Genomic DNA, 12,791 nt, shown 5'->3' with positions numbered 1-12,791 from the left:
CTCTAGGTCCTTCCCTAGACCTGCTGAATCAGAATCTGCATTTTAACAAAATTCCTAGGTGATTCATATGTTCATGGAAGTTTTAAAAACACTGATGTAGAACGGTAATTATTAATCCTAGCTGCACGTCTGAGTTACTTGTTGAGGTTTTTAATCTTGTGAGTATTTAGGCCCCACTCCCAAAGTAATTAAATCAGTATTTGTGGGTGGGACTTAATTATCACTGTGTGGTCAAACCTCCCCAGGTGTTTCCGATGGAGTCAGTTTTGACAGCTGTGACCTAGGATGTGTAGAAGTAGAAGGGTTGTTTCTTGGGTTATCATTTTCTCTCTCTCTCTCCATGAAATATGGGGATCATAAGTATGTTAATTAAATTCACAATTAAAAATCAAAGTGCTAGGCTGGATGCGGTGGCTCATGCCTGTAATCCCAGCACTTTGGGAGGCCGAAGTGGGCAGATCACTTGAGGCCAGAACTTCGAGACCCGCCTGGCCAACATAGCAAAACCCCATCTCTACTAAAAATACAAAAATTAGCTGGGCCTTGGGGCACATGCCTGTAATCCCAACTACTTGGGAGGCTGAGGCAGGAGAATCGCTTGAACCCGGGAGACAGAGGTTGCAGTGAGCCGAGATCTGCTGTGAGTGAGCACCACTGCACTCCAGCCTGGGCAACACAGCAGGGCTCTGTTTCAAAAAAAAAAAAAAAAAAAAATCAAAGTGCTTTTCCTTAAGCAGCCACCTGGGTGTGACATGGACGTGTATCCCTAAACATTCTTTTCATGCCTCCTCAATAGATAGAGCCAAAAACTATGTCCTATTGTCTCTACCCAAAATGCTCTGTGTGACCTTGTGTAAGTCACCCTCTCTGAACCTTGGTTTTGTCTTCTATCAAACATAATCTTATATATCCCTTTTATCTTTCAAGGTGATTATATGATCAAAGGAAGAAAGGTGGTATAGGTTAAACACACCTGATAACAATAACTTAAGCATACCCTGAGAATGACTCTGTATGGCAGATGCACCTGAATGTACGTTCTGAGCTAGGGAACCCAGGAGTGGCTAATCTGGAGATTCATTCAATGTCTATGAGGAACATCTGAGCCCCCGGCCTGCCCCATGGAACACAGACTGTACACGGGATTGAGGTCCAGAGCTTTGGGTTGAATGAAGGTTGCAGTTATCCTGCCCAGCCCACTGCCACTGGGCCATGTGGTTTTCCTGTCCAGCCTGCCACAGCTAGACTTTCTCCCTGTAAGTAAATTAAATTCCGTGTCTTATTTGCTGGCTCTGTGTCTCTTTGGCCTTTTGAACCTTCTGCCATCCCCATTGGAGTTGATAGGGGTTTAGCACAACAGGTGACTGGCTGTCCAGTTTTAGCCCTCAAAGTCCCATATCCTGGAACATCTCCCAGTCATGGACAAAACAAGATGGTTGGCTGGTAACCCTAGGAGTAACCAATGTGAATCACTAAGACATACCCAGAGGGTTTTACTAATGTAATGTCCCCAAGGCAGGCCTTGCTAAAAAAGATCCAAGTGGCCAAGCCAATCTGAAATCCAAATAATGAAGTGGAGACTCTATCAGTTGCTTCTTAACCTGGAGATTCCCTCTGAAAAAAGAAAACTGTGTTTGGGAGTCTTGTAGAAATCTGACTAGCCATGCTAGTTTTGCAGAATCAGATCCAGCCTAGAAAGCAAATACCAGGTTTTAAAAGACATAAAATCCTGGCGGGTGGGTGGGGAGGGTGGAGCAAGATGGTAGAATAGAAGTCTGTACCCTTTGTTCCCCTGTTGAAACACCAATTTTTTTTTTTTTTTTTTTTTTTTTTTTTGAGATAGAGTTTCGCTCTGTCTCCAGGCTGGAGTGCAGTGGTACAATCTCGACTCACTGCAACCTCTGCCTCCTGGGTTCAAGCGATTCTCCTGCTTCAGCCTCCTGAGTAGCTGGGACTAGAGGCGTGCACCACCACACCTGGCTAATTTTTGTATTTTTAGTAGAGACGGGGTTTCACTATGTTGGCCAAGATGGTCTCGATCTCTTGACCTCGTGATCCACCCGCCTCGGCCTCCCAAAGTGCTTGGATTACAGGCATGAGCCACCATGCCCGGCCTGGAACACCAGATTTTAACAACTGTCTGTACACAGAAAAGCCCTGTCACAAGAACCAAAAAAAAAAAAAAATCAAGTGAGCAATCACAGTACCTGGGTTTAACTTTATATCACCAAAAGGGGCATTGAGGAAGACAGGAGAGACTGTCTTCAATCACTGACACCACCCCTCCCCCATTCCCTGGCAGTGGCCTTGCTGCACAGAGAATCTGTGCATGCTGGGGAGGAAGAGCACAGTGACTGGAGGACTTTACATTAAACTCAGTGCTGCCCTGTCACAGTGGAGCATAAAGCCATGCTGGGCTCAGCCAGTGTCATACATAGATGGAGCATGTGGAGAAGCCCTAGCTAGAAGAGACACATCCATCCTAGCAGTCAAAACTTGAGTTTCTCAGCAAGCTTCGCCATGGTGGGCTGAAGTGCTCTGGGCACCTAGGTAAACTTGAAAAGCAGTGTAGGACACAAGGACTGCAATTCCTACACAACTCCTAGTGCTAGGCTAGACCAGCTAGTGGACTAGGGTGGCATACGACCTGGGGAGACACCAGCTGGTGCAGCTAAGGAAGTGCTTGTGCTATCCCTCCCTCAACTCCAGCCAGCACATCTCACAGCAGTAAAAGTGACTCCTTTCTACTTAAGGAGAGTGAAGAGTAAAGAGAACTTTTTCTTGCATCTTGGATACCAGCTCAGCTATAGTAGAATAGGGCACTGGGCAGAGTCATGAGGCCTCCATTCCAGGCTTTCACTCATGGATGACATTTCTGGACACACCCTGAGCCAAAAGGGAGCCCACTGCCTTGAAGGGAATGGCACAGTCCTGGCAAGATTCATCACCTGCTGACTAAAGAGGCCTTAGGCCGTGAATAACCAGCAGTGATACCCAGGGAGTATGCCGTGGGCCTGGGGCTCTGAGAAGTGCTGGCTTCATGGATGACCCAGCACACTCCTAGCTGTGATGGTTACAGTGAAAGACTCCTTCTGTTCGAGAAAAGTGAAGGGAAAAGTAAAGGTGACTTTTTCTTCTACCTTAGGTGTCAGCTCAGCCACAGTGAGGTAGAGCACTAAGTAGGCTCTTGAAGACCCCAAATCCAGGCCTGGGCTCTTGGAGAGCATTTCTGGACCTGCCCTGGGCCAAAGAGAAGCCCACTTCCTTGAATAGGATGAGTCCCAGACCTGGCAGCATTCATCACAAGACCTTGGGCTTTAAGTGAAGATTGGCAGGGAGCTGGCAGAACCCCCAGTGGACCAGTGCTGGTGGTGGCCACACAGAGAAGCTCCTCTGCCAGTGGAAAGGGGAGGGAAGAGCAGGAAGGACTTTGTACTGTGGCTTGACTGCCAGCTTAGCCACAGTAGAATAGAACATCAGGTAAATTGCTAAGGTTTCTGACACTAATCCCTGACTCTCAGACAGCATATCTGGACATGCCTAGAGCCTGGGGGCAACTTGCCACCCTGAAGGGGGAAGGGCCTTGGGCAAGGCCCAGTGCTGTGCTGGCTTCGGATCTGACCCACCAAAGTCCCAGTGGTGGTGGCAAAAGGGGTGCTTGCATCACTACACCCCCAGTTTGAGGTGGATCAGCATAGATAGAGAGACTCCATTGTTTTGGAGAAAGTAAGAGAAAAGAACAAAAGTCCCTGCCTGGTAATCCAGACAATTCCGGATCTTATCCAAGACCACCAAGGAGGTAAAACTTCAAATGAACAATCTAATGATTCATCTTAAAAAACTAGAAAAGCAAGAGCAAACCAAACCCAAAATTAGTAGAAGAAAAGAAATAATAAAGATCAGAGCAGAAATGATTCATTTGAAATGAAGAAAACAGTACAAAAGGTCAATGAAACAAAAAGTTGGTTTTTTGAAAAGATAAACAAAATTGACAAATCATTAGCCAGACTAAGAAGACCCAAATAAATAAAATCAGAGATGTAAAAGGAGACATTGCAACTGATGCTGCAGAAATTCAAAGGATAATTAATGCCACTATGAACAACTATATGCCAATAAATTAGAAAATCTAGAATAAATGGATAAATTCCTAGACACATAGAACCTACCAAAATTAAATCATGAAGAAACCCTGAACAGCAAGTAACAAGATCAAAGCCATGAAAGTCTTCTAGTAAAAAAAATGCCCAGTACCCAATGGCTTCACTGTTGAATTCTACCAAACATTTAAAGAAGAACTAATACCAATTCTACTCGAACTACTTTTCTTTGGTTAGATGGAGTCTCGCTCCGTCTCCCAGGCTGGAGTGCAGTGGTGCGATCTCGGCTCACTGCAAGCTCCACCTTGCGGGTTCACGCCATTCTCCTGCCTCAGCCTCCCAAGTAGCTGGGACTACAGGCACTCGCAACCACGCCCAGCTAATTTTTTGTATTTTTAGTAGAGACAGGGTTTCACCGTGTTAGCCAGGATGGTCTCCATCTCCTGACCTCGTGATCTGCCTGCCTCAGCCTCCCAAAGTGCTGGGATTACAAGTGTGAGCCACTGTACCCGGCCTACTCAAACTATTCTTAAAAACAGAAGAGGAGGGAATACTTTAAAACTCATTCTACAAGGCCAGTATTACCCTGATATCAAAACCAGACACACCTCAAAAAAAGAAAACTCTGGGCCAATATTTCTGATGCATATTGATGCAAAAATCTTCAACAAAATACTAGCAAACCAAATTAAACAATACATTAAAAAGATGATTCATCATAGCCAAGTTGGATTTATCCCAGAAATGCAAAAATGGTTCAACATAGGCAAATCAATCAATGGGATACGTCTTATCAACAAAATAAAGGACAAAAACCACATGGTCATTTCAATTGATACTGACAAAGAATTTGAAGAAATTCAGCAACCTTTATGATCAAAACTCTCAAAATCCTGGGTATAGAAGGAAAATACCTCAACACAATAAGCACTATATACAATAGACCCACAGCTAGTATCATACTGAATGGGGAAAAACTGAAAGCTTTTCCTCTGAGATCTGGAACACAACAAGGATACCCACTGTCACTACTGTTACTCAACATAGCACTGGAAGTCCCAGCTAGAGCAATCAGAAAAGAGAAAGATGTAAAGAACATCCAAATTGGAAAGAAAAAATTCAAATTATCCTTGTTTTCAGATGATATCATCTTATATTTGGAAAAATCTCAAGACTGCACAAGAAAACTATTAGAACTGATAAGCAAATTCAGTCAAGTTGCAGGATACAAAATCAACACACAAAAATCAGTAGCATTTATATATGACAACAGTGAACAATCTGAAAAAGAAATTTAAAAAGTAATTGCATTTACAACAACCACAGATAAAGTTACGAAGCTAGGAATTAACCAAAGAAGTTGAAATATGTCTATAATGGATACCAGGAAACATTGATGAAAGAAATTGAAGAGGACACCAAATAATAGAAAGATATTCTATGTTCATGGATTGGAAGAATCACTATTGTTCAAATGTTCATACTACCCAAAGCAATCTATAGATTCAATGCAATCCCTATCAAAATACCAATGACATTCTTCACAGAAATAAAAAAAAAAGCTATCCTAAAATTTATATGAAACCACAGAAGACCCAGAATAGCCAAGGCTGTCCTAAGCAAAAAGAATAAAACTGGTGGAATCACATTACCTGCCATCAAACTATACTACAGAGCTATAATAACCAAAACAGTGTGGTACTGGAATAAAAACAGACACATAGACCGATGCAATAAAGAACCCAGAAACAAATCCACACACCTACAGTAAACTCATTTTTGACAAAGGCACCAAGATCGCTGGGAAAAAGACAGTCTCTTCAAGAAATAGAGCTGGGAAAACTGGATATCCATATGCAGAAGAATGAAACTAGACCCCTGTCTCTCACCATATATAAAAATCAAATCAACATGGAATAAAAATGTAAATCTAAGATTCCAAACTATGAATCTATGACAAGAAAATATTGGGGAAACTCTCCAGGACATCAGTCTGGGCTAAGATTTTTTGAGTAATACCTCACCAGCACAGGCAACCAAAGCAAAAATGGACAAATGAAATTACAAGTTAAAAAGCTTCTGCAAAACAAAGGAAACAATCAACAAAGTAAACAGACAACCTACAGAATGGGAGAAAATATTTGCAAACTATCCATCTGACAAGGGATTAATAACCAGAATGTATAAGGAGTTCAAACAAGTCTATAGGAAAAAAATATATAATAATCCAATTTAAAAATGGGAAAAGGATTTGAATGACATTTTTCAAAAGATAACATACCAAAGGCAAACAGTTATATAAAAAGGTGCTCAACATCATTGACTATCAGAAAAATGCAAAGCAAAACTACAATGAGATAGCATCTGATGTAATTTGGCTGTGTCCCCACCCAAAATCTCATCTTGAATTGTAATCCCCATAATCCCCACGTCTCAAGGGAGAGACCAAGTAGAGGTAATTGGATCATGGGGACAGTTTCCCCCATGCTGTTCTCTTGATAGTGAGTGAGTTCTCAGGATGGTTTTATAAGGGGCTCTTTCCCCTTATGCTGCCTGGCACTTCTTCCTGCCACCTTGTGAAGAAGTTGCCTTGCTTCCCCTTTGCCTTCTGCCATGACCGTAAGTTTCCTAAGGCCTCCCCAGTCATGCCGAACTGTGAGTCAATTAAACCTCTTTCCTTTATAAATTACCCAGTCTTGGGAAGTTCTTTATAGCAGCATGAAAATGGACTAATACAGCGTCTCACCCCACTTAAAATGGCTTATATCCATAAGAAAGCCAATGATTAATGCTGGCAAGGATATGGAGAAAAGGGAACACTTGTACACTGTTGGTGAAAATGTAAATTAGTACAACCATTATAGAAAACAATTTGGAGGTTCCTCAAAAAGCTAAAAATAGAGGTGCCATAGGATCCAGCAATCCCACTGCTGGGTATATACCCAAAAGAAAGGAAATCAGTATACCAAAGAAATATCTACATTCTCATGTTTGTTGCAGCTCTGTTCACAATAGCCAGGATTTGGAAGCCAACTAAGTGTCCATCAACAGATGAATGGATGAAAAAATGTGGTACATATACACAATGGAGTACTATTCAACCATTTAAAAAGAATGAGATTTAGTCATTTGCATAAACAAGGATGGAACTGGAGGTCATTGTGTTAACTGAAATAAGCCAGGCATAAAAAGGCAGTCATTGCATGTTCTCACTTATCTGTGGGATCTAAAAGTCAAAACAATTAAACTCATGGAGATAGAGAGTAGAAGGGTGGTTACCAGAGGCTGGGAAGGGTAATTGGGGCAGGATGGGTAGGGGAAGTGGAGATGTTTAAAGGTTACAAAAATATAGTTAGATAGAATGAATAAGACCTAGTATTTGATAGCACAGTGGGGTGACTATAGTCAATAATAATTTAATTGTACATTTAAAAATAACTGAAAGAGTATAATTGAACTGTTTGTAACACAAAGGATAAATGCTTAAGATAGACACCCCATTTTCCATCCTGTGATTATTTCACATTGCATGTCTATATCAAAACATCTCATGGACCCCATAAATATATACACCTACTGTGTGAGGGTTCTCTAGAGGGAAAGAACTGATGGAATAGATATATATATATATAATGGAATTTACTAAGTATTAACTCACATGATCACAAGATCCCACAATAGGCCATCTGCAGGCTGAGGAACAAGGAGAGCCAGTCCGAGTTCCAAAACTGAAGAACTTGGAGTCTGACGTTCAAGGGCAGGAAGCATCCGGCATGGGAGAAAGATGTAGGCTGGGAGGCTAGGTCAGTCTCTGTTTTCACATTTTTCTGCTGGCTTTCTATTCTAGCCATTCTGGCAGCTGATTAGATGGTGCCCACCCAGATTAACGGTGGGTCTGCCTTTCCCAGCCCACTGGCTCAAAAGTTAGTTTCCTTTGGCAACGCCCTCACAGACACACCTAGCATCAATACTTCGTATCCTTCAATCCAATCAAGTTGAGACTCAGTATTAACCATCATCACACCTACTATATACCCACAGAAATTAAATTTTTAAAAAAAGTCCTGGCAGGTAAGAATGCTAATGATTAAAAGCTTCCCCTGTAGCCTGAAGCACCATCAGTAGGAAATTGTAAAGAATTAAAAACAAATAAAACCCTATATAAATGTTTTAGTCTTGCAGAAAAAGAAGTCACAGGCTTCACAGTTATTTTCAAGCATGCCTTCAAGCTGGAATAAGATCATTATCTGAAAGGCTGTGCTTACTCCCTGAGCTCTAAAGGAGGGGAGGGGTGGTGGTGGTGGTGGTGGTGGTGGTGGTGGTGTGTGTACAGGAGGTAGAAGAACCTTGCAACTCAAAAGAAGAAGTCTTTAGGTGAATCATTTTTACAAAGAAAGAGCCATCTTATGGATCTCCACTAAAGACCTATAAAGGAAATCTCTCCAAGCAAAATCTACAAAGAATTCTCATGAGCCACTGGCACTGTTACAAGCATAGTTTTGCATTGCATCCTAGAAACCAAACCATGCCTTGATTTGTAAGACAAAAATCCTGGCCTTACTTGCACTATTGCAGTAGCCTCCCAACTGATCTCCTACATCTACTTCTGCCCCTTTATCTATTATCTGCTCTGTAGGTCCAAGTGACACATCATCACTCTCATTAAAAACTCTTTAGTGGCCACCTGCTGTCCTCAAGATGAAGACTGAAACCCTTAACAAGACCCACCGATCCCTGTGTGAGCTATCTCGTACATTCTTCCCCAGCCTCATCTCTTATCTTACTCTCTCAAATACTCACCATGGCCCAGCCAGATTCAAGGGCTTTCTTTACATTCCATTCATACTTCTTGCTCTTGATCTGCCAGCAAGCCTTTGAAACGTGCTATTCCCTCTGCCTGAAAATCTCTTCTCCCCAACTAAAGATACATCCCCTGCCATAGGCGACCACTCCTTCTTCACTTAAACCCTACATAGTAATCAGTCAGTTCCATCTTCAGTTGTTTGAGGGGAAGTTCTCCCTGCCCCAATTCCACTCCACCAAGACTGGGCCTCTCATACACATTTTTATAACACCCTATTCCTTCCCTTATGGGAACTTCGCAGCCCATTGTTATACATCTATACATGACTATTTGATGAATGATTCTCTTCTCATGACTGCAAACTGCATTAGCACAGAGATGATGTTTTCTCTTCCTTTTCTACTGCCAAGGCTCACCATACTGGTGTACAGTAGGCACTCCATAAATGTTTGTTGAAGAAAGGAAGGGAGGGAAGAAAGACAAGGGAAGGAAGAAAGATAAAGTTAGAAATACTAATATCTTTTGTAGGGAAAATGTGCTTCAATGGAAAACTATGCATTGTCTAGAGCTGGGATTGATGGATGTTTTCTGTAAGGGCCAAGTAGTAAATATTTTCATGTTTGCAGGCCATATGGTCTCTGAGGCAACTACTCAACTCCATGAATATAGTGCAAAAGCAACCACAGACACCCATAAACTAATGTGCTATGTTCTAATAAAACTTTATGAATACTGAAATTTGAATTTCATATGATTTCCACATATCAACAAAGTGTTATTCTTTTGATTTTTTTCAACCATTTAAAAATGTAAAAACCATTCTTAGCCCTTACGTAATTCCTCCTGCCCATTCTTCCCTGCCTGTCTCTTCCCAGCCTCCCTAGGTATTCATTGATCTGCCTTCTGTCACTACAGATTAGTTTGAAGTTTCCAGATATTTTATATAGATGAAATCATACAGTGAGTACTCTTTTTTTTGTAATGCTGCTTTTATTTAGACTAATTATTTTAAGATTCATCCATGTTATGATATCAAATAGTTATTCCTTTTTACTACTGACTAGCATTCCATTGTATAACACAGTTTGTTTATCCATTTGCCTGTTGATAGACATCTGAGTTGTTGCCAGTTTCTGACTGTTTTATGAACATGAACATTTATGGACAAGATATTTCTCTTGGGTAAATACCTAGAGGTAGAATGGCTGGATCATATAGTAGATATATATTTACCATTTTAAGGAACTGTTAAACTGTTTTTTTGTTTGTTTGTTTTTGAGATGGAGTCTCACTCTGTCACCCAGGCTGGAGTGCAGTGGCTGTTCTCAGCTCACTGAAACCTCTGCCTCCCAGGTTCAAGCAATTCTCCTGTCTCAGCCTCCCGAGTAGCTGGGATTACAGGCACATGCCACCATGCCTGTCTAATTTTTGTATTTTAAGTAGAGACAGGGTTTCACCATATTGGTCAGGCTGGTCTCGAACTCCTGACCTCAGGTGATCCACCCGCCATGCCCTCCCAAAGTGCTGGGATTACAGGCGTGAGTCACCACGCCTGGCCTATTAAACTGTTTTCTAAAGCAGTTCTGTTTTACATTCCCACCAGCAGTGTAAGAGAGTTCTTGTTCATTTGCATCCTTGCCAACATTTGGTATGGTCAGTCATTTTAATTTAGCCATTCTACAGGGAGAATGGTGGTGTTTCATGGTGGTTAATTTGCATTTTCCTAAAGACTAATGATGTTGAGCATCTTTTCATGTGCTTATTTGCCATCTTTATATCTTCTTGGTGATGTAAATATCTGTTCACATTTTTTGCCCATTTTTACTGGATCATTTGCCTACTTTTTGAATTTTAGGATTCCTTATATATTCTGAACACAAGTTGCTTATATGATTTGCAAATGTTTTTCCCATCTGTGACTTGTCTTTTCATTCTCCAATTGTATCCTTCAAAAAGCAGAAATTTTTAATTTCAATGAAGTCCAAGACTTATGATAAAGCTAGAGTAATCAAGACAGTGTAGTACCGGTATCAAGATAGACAAATAGATCAACAGAACAAAACAGAGAGTCCAGAAATAGATTCACATGAACAACTGATTTTGGCAATGGTACAAAGACTATTCTTTTCCTAAAACAATTGTATGTCCATATGCAAAATCAATGAACTTCAATCCGTAATATACCCCATATATAAAAATTAATTCAAGGTAGATCATAGACCTACACATACAACCTAAAATCTAAAATTCGTGAAAGAAAAAAAACAGAAGAAAATCTTTGTGACCTTGGGTAAGGCAGATTTCTTAGATACAACACAAAAAGTATGATCCACAAAAGAAAAAAATGATGAATTGGTTTTCAATCTTTTATATTTAAAAAAATTGCTGTAGTGCATAACCTGGAACATATGCCATTCCATGTGTGCAAGATTTCTTAGATACAACACAAAAAGTATGATCCACAAAAGAAAAAAATGATGAATTGGTTTTCAATCTTTTATATTTAAAAAAATTGCTGTAGTGCATAACCTGGAACATATGCCATTCCATGTGTGCAATTATATCTAAAGGATCAATTGCCAGAAGCCAACCAAGCTTTAGATAAGTTCTGAGTGACAGCAGGTTTGAGGTTCCTCTTTCCATATGAGATCTTGGTGTTAGTACATCCTATGTTGCCATTTGAGTGTTAGAGCAATGTGTTTTAACAATCAACTGAGCAGATAGTAGGGATTCATAACCTTTTATGAAAGTTGGAGAGTGTGAATAGGAGGCCAAGAGGACTACCCACAGGCAAGGCCAATATTTATCTTGAGAAATAATATTGGGTCACCACTAACTAAGAAAGAAAAGACAAAAATGTCCCAAATTCTAGACCACAATAAATCCTTAAAAATTTAAAATATGTAATCAAACCCTACCTTGGATTTAACAAAAATCCCAAACCATTTAAGATGGAGCACCCTTAAGAGTGTTTAAGATTGAGCAACATCATTTTCTGTCATAACCTTTAAGATAAATTGGTTTTGAAATGTGTGTCAAGGTATCTGAGTGAGCTAATTTATGACACATTTGTTACTCATAAATCAGTTAAACATTGGTGAATTGCTACCATAAATGACCATTTCATTTTAAAAGGAGCCACCTATAGTTCTTTGACTTGACAGTAATTAGATAGGATGGCCAAGAGTTTATCAAGCCCCTTTATGACACCAAATCCAGAGGGAATGCTTTCCTATTTTATTCTATATAGTAGTCCATGGTTGTTAAGAATAAGAAAAAGGGATGTGTTTTCCATTTTTAAAAAAGTTTATTGCTGGGTTTTTGTACAAGAATTCCACATTAATTGTAGAAGATTTTCTAAATAGCACAAGAAAAAATTGAAAAGAAAAAAAATCATCTATAATTCCAGTTTTCAAAAAAATGTCCTGATTCTAAAATTAATCATACTACTAACAAGTAGAAATTTTTGAATGTTACTGGATTTTTATTTTCCTGACATTTTGTCTGTAGAATTGCGTGAATTTCTGTTCTTCCTCATTCTTGATGAGGAACGCCCAAATAGAGTGGTTCTTCACCCTGTCGACACATTGGAATCACCTAGAGAGTTTTTTAAAGTGCTGATTCCTGGGTCCCACAGATATTCTAGATGTCTTTGGTCTTGGGTGCAATCTGGGAATCAGGATTTTTTTTATTTAAGTTTTAGGGTACATGTGCACAATGTGCAGGTTTGTTACATATGTATACACATGCCATGTTGGTGTGCTGCACCCATTAACTCGTCATTTCGCATTAGGTATATTACCTAATGCTATCCCTCCCCCCTCCCCCTACCCCACAACAGTCCCCAGAGAGTGATGTTCCCCTTCCTGTGTCCATGTGTTCCCATT

Source organism: Gorilla gorilla, chromosome X (genome assembly GCF_029281585.2).
Source record: "Gorilla gorilla gorilla isolate KB3781 chromosome X, NHGRI_mGorGor1-v2.1_pri, whole genome shotgun sequence".
NCBI classification, from domain to species: Eukaryota; Metazoa; Chordata; class Mammalia; order Primates; family Hominidae; genus Gorilla; species Gorilla gorilla.
Note: the sequence above shows the minus strand (reverse complement) of the source record.